This window comes from Octodon degus, unplaced genomic scaffold (genome assembly GCF_000260255.1).
Source record: "Octodon degus isolate 3935 unplaced genomic scaffold, OctDeg1.0 scaffold00001, whole genome shotgun sequence".
NCBI classification, from domain to species: domain Eukaryota; kingdom Metazoa; phylum Chordata; class Mammalia; order Rodentia; family Octodontidae; genus Octodon; species Octodon degus.
In genome coordinates this window covers 23,255,427-23,259,816 of record NW_004524577.1, presented here as the reverse complement: position 1 = coordinate 23,259,816, position 4,390 = coordinate 23,255,427, and positions in this window count along the sequence as shown.

The window sequence follows — 4,390 nt, the reverse complement described above, 5'->3', positions numbered from 1 at the left end:
TCTCTCTCATAAACTGTGGCCTGTGTCAGGACTCCCTCTTGTCCTCTTATCCCAGGGCATTCTCTCATTTTCTAACACCCACAATGGGATGTTCTCCTCTCCTTTGCATGGGGAGTCACTGGACTGGCAGCCATTTCTCATCTTGTCACACCTCAAAGGAGGGAGGGCTCTCTTTGTGGCTCTGCATGGATTCTGGCCTTTTGGTTCCCCTTCAGTTCAGCCACTATGGGGAATATTATCCCCAACCCTGAAACACACACCACGGCAGTGCCTTCTTGTTCATAATCTTGGCTCCCTTGGCCTCAAGAAGGCCACAAAACCCAAAAAGTTAACTTTATATTTGTTTTGATTTAATAATAAAATTTTATTTTTTTCCAAATAATATTTTTCCATGTATTTGCAAATATTATTCCAAATAATATTTTTTTCTTGTGCACATGGTTGAACCTATGCATCATGCATCTTCACCAGTGGCACGGGCATCTCCACCCTTGGTGTTTCTGGTATAAATAACTTGAGCTCTGTGCTTTGAGAACAACTTGATAAGTCCTTTACTAAGGAGCTCCTGAAGGGTTTCTCTGGCTAGGAACCCATGCATCATCAGTCTCTGAGAGACCACAGCAGGTGTTATAAGTTTATAGTTGGGAACTTCCTTATAGAGTTTGTCATAAGTAGCTTTCTCAAACAGAACCAGATTGTTGAGCTTGTACTGAACTTTGCTTTAAAAAAAAAAAAAAAATTCTTCCGAACTTTTTAAGGGGGCCTGCTCATTAGCTTAGTTGTTTAAGTGACTGCTTAAACAAAGCAGTCAGGCTCAGGTTGCTGTGGTTGGATCCCCAGATCCTCAAGCCTTACCAGACCTGAAGGTATCCTGAGCCAGCCAAAAAAAAATCCTTCTGAACTTTGCTCTTGGACCCCTTCTTCTTTTTGGCCTTGTCCCCAGGTTTGTTCACCGTGTCTGTCTTTCTGGCATCTTCCTTCTTCTTATCTCCCTTGGGTGGCATCACAGAGCCCAGAGAGCAGGGGCTACCACTGCAGGCTCATCAACATGTTGGACAAAAAGGAAGCACTTGGGGCTGGTGAGATGGCTCAGTGGTCTAAAGCACCTACTTGGAACAAGCTTAGCAAAGCACAGGGACAGCGGTTTGATCCCCCAGCACCACATGCCAGCCAGCCCCGCCCCCTGGTGAGCTGAGCTGGCCACGTGCGCGCGCGCACACACACACACACCATAAATAAATAAAATTTAAAAAAATAAAAAAAGTATTACTATAAACAGGAAGCACTGCTCACCAGCAGTCCCAGAAAACTCCACCCCAAAAATGTTGACTTTTGATCCCTCAAACTTCTGTAATTGGCAACAGCAACTGGCCAGAAATCCCTTAAAGCCTTTGATGCTCTCAGGTCGTATCCCTCCCTCTCAGCATGTGGGGAAGCCCAAGTACTTTTGGCTCAACCCACACTGCTGGCCCCAGGTACCCGATGTTACTCAGGGTGCTTCTCCCCTACCCGGCTTTTCACCCCTTCCCCATACCTGCAACCCACCCAGCCTCCTCACTGTCCTCAGAGTTAGATCCCTGCATTGCTACTGCTGCTGCTGTCACTTAGCCTTCTGATGCTCTCAACTCCTCCCCAGACTCCCTTCCTCTCTCTTCCCTCCCTCTGACACTTCCACCTCCCCTCCCTCTGCTCTCCTTCACCCTTCTCTTCCCCTTTACCTTTCACTCAGTCTTATGCTGCCCTCTGGGACCAACTCGCACTCACAGTCTCTTCTTCCTCCCAGTTTTTCACTTTTGGACAAAACGCAATCTGAGAACAGCTAATGGCACATTCTTCCCCAGCCAGATGTCCCCTCTCCCTCTGCAATTGGGTGCTCAGACCAGCCATGGGGACAACAGCCCACAGAGCCTTATCTATCCTGGTCTTTCAGCTGAGCCTGTTGATCACCTCAGCCACCTTGGTATGTGACCCCCCTGTCACATCTCAATAAAGGAATTCTGAGTCAGTGGCTTCCTGGCCCTCACCCAGCTGTGCCTAAATCAGAGGGAAAAAGTATCTTTCTCTGGTTCAGTCCCTGTCAATCAGCCCCAGACATCCACTTCAGGCTGCAAAAGCTAGAGGAGGCTTCATGAAGAAATTTGTAACTGCCAAAATAGATAAAATACCTGTCACACTTTTTATACAGCTTTGTCAGAAGTTACCCTGCCAGTGTTCTGACTTGCAAACCAGCAAGTACTCAATGTTTTCTAAAGGCTTGAATAAAAGACAATCTCCCAGGTCTGTCAATTCATGTTCAGGCAGTAATAGTAGAGTAATAGGAAATATGAAGCCACTTTGTTTGAGACAATACCCAATGGCCATAAAATCTAAACAGGGAGTAAACCCCACAGTCAAAGACTGCATGAGGCAGGTACATTGATGGAATGTCAGTCCCCTTGGAATGTGCCCTTCTTGCCAGTCCCCAAGTCCAGGACTTGTCAGCTGTTGATGCTCCTCCACTGTACTGTGCCACATCCTTACACTCTGCTCAGTTAGCCTGCTCCCACCCAAACTTGATACACTGTATTAGACCTAAAAGAAAAATACAGTAACTATAAACAAGAGATTTTTATACTTTTCAAATTCTTATAAGAGACCTCTGATAACAGACTTGCAAAAAAATCTGACTAGTCTTTTTATAATTACAAACTTTAAAAGTTATTATAATCTAATTTAGCCAAATATGTCTGAGTGAGTCCTGATTTTGTAAAGATGAGGCGATCAAACTAAAAGGCTGCACATCCTGGTCCATTGGACTATTGGTGGCAGATCTGGCAGAAAGTATAATAAAGAATCAGGAGGGTGCAGCCAATTTCTACCATGATTAAGGGGCTCTATGGAATCAAGGATGATGTCTTCCTTAGTGTCCCCTGTGTCCTGGGACAGAATGGGATCTCTGATGTCATGAAGGTGACTCTGACTCCTGTGTAAGAGGCATGTTTGAAGAAGGGTGTGGATACCCTGGAGTCGATCCCGAAGGAGCTGCAACTTTAAAGTCTTCCAGGGTTACCACTTCACTGTCTAGGCTACAGGAGGGTTTAGTTGGAGTAATTCCAGTTGTCTTTTTTATCTGACATGTACTATTAAGACGGCCTGGGGAAAACATCAGTTTCTGAATGTTAGAGTTAGAAATGACTCACAACATCCCACAGCTCTGTCCTGATGCTGGCTGGTACTGCACTTGTAGTCCTGATTAACACAAAGTAGCCCAGCATCTCTGAGACACCTCACTGCACAGGCTCCAGTTGCTCTTCAAACAGATGTGTTTTACTCTGTTGCACAGCTTCACCCACTAAGCCTTTTCTGACCTTTCCCCAGTTGGTCACAGCCTGGAATCCAGTGTACAAATCCAATATTGCATGTCATGTGCATAATTGTTTTAAAGAATTTTATTTTGGGATATATAAAAAAGAAAAATTCTACCTGTGGACAATGCAACCCAGTGTCATGCCAACTACAGTAACAAATAGACCTTGAACGGTGGCTACTGTTAAAAAAGAAAAAAAGAATTTCACGTCGAGTCAACATGAGGTCATCAGTTAAATGATAATTTTATAACAAAAACTTATGTGATATGTATACTGTGCATGTGCCATTACATTTACAGATGTTTAGCCAAAATGAAGATTTTATCATGACTATTATGCTACCCTACTATGTTTGAGTATTGATTTCAAATTTCCTCTACAAAACTATGTAACTGTTGGTCTGTTAATATTATATAGGGACTTGGGGCTGGTGAGATGGCTCAGTGGTCTAAAGCACCTACTTAGAACAAGCTTAGCAAAGCACAGGGACCACGGTTCAATCCCCCAGCACCACATGCCAGCCAGCCCCGCCCCCTGGTGGGCTGAGCTGGCCACACACACACACACACATAAATAAATAAATAAATTTTTTAAAAAATATTATATAGGGACTTAACTACTAGAACATCCATGCTTGGTTGGAAAAAACAGTTCTCTAGGCACTTAATCCTCAGAAAAAAAGTTTTAAAAATTAAATGTATTCCTCCCAACTAAGTATACTGATGTTGACCCACAGTCACCTGAGGACATGACCCTTGCTAACTCCCACTTCAATTCCTGATGTCTTGACATTTGTGCCAAGCTTAAAAGACATATCTCAGCTCTCAAACCGCACAGGGAGACTTACTGAAACTGGATTTCTATGTCTTCAATAATAGAGGCAAAAATTAACTATACACAAGTGCCAGGTTTAGGCTGTGGCACTCGGGGCTCCTTTCAAAGCAGGACCTTGGGGCTGGTGAGATGGCTCAGTGGTCTAAAGCACCTACTTAGAACAAGCTTAGCAAAGCACAGGGACCACGGTTCAATCCCCCAGCACCACA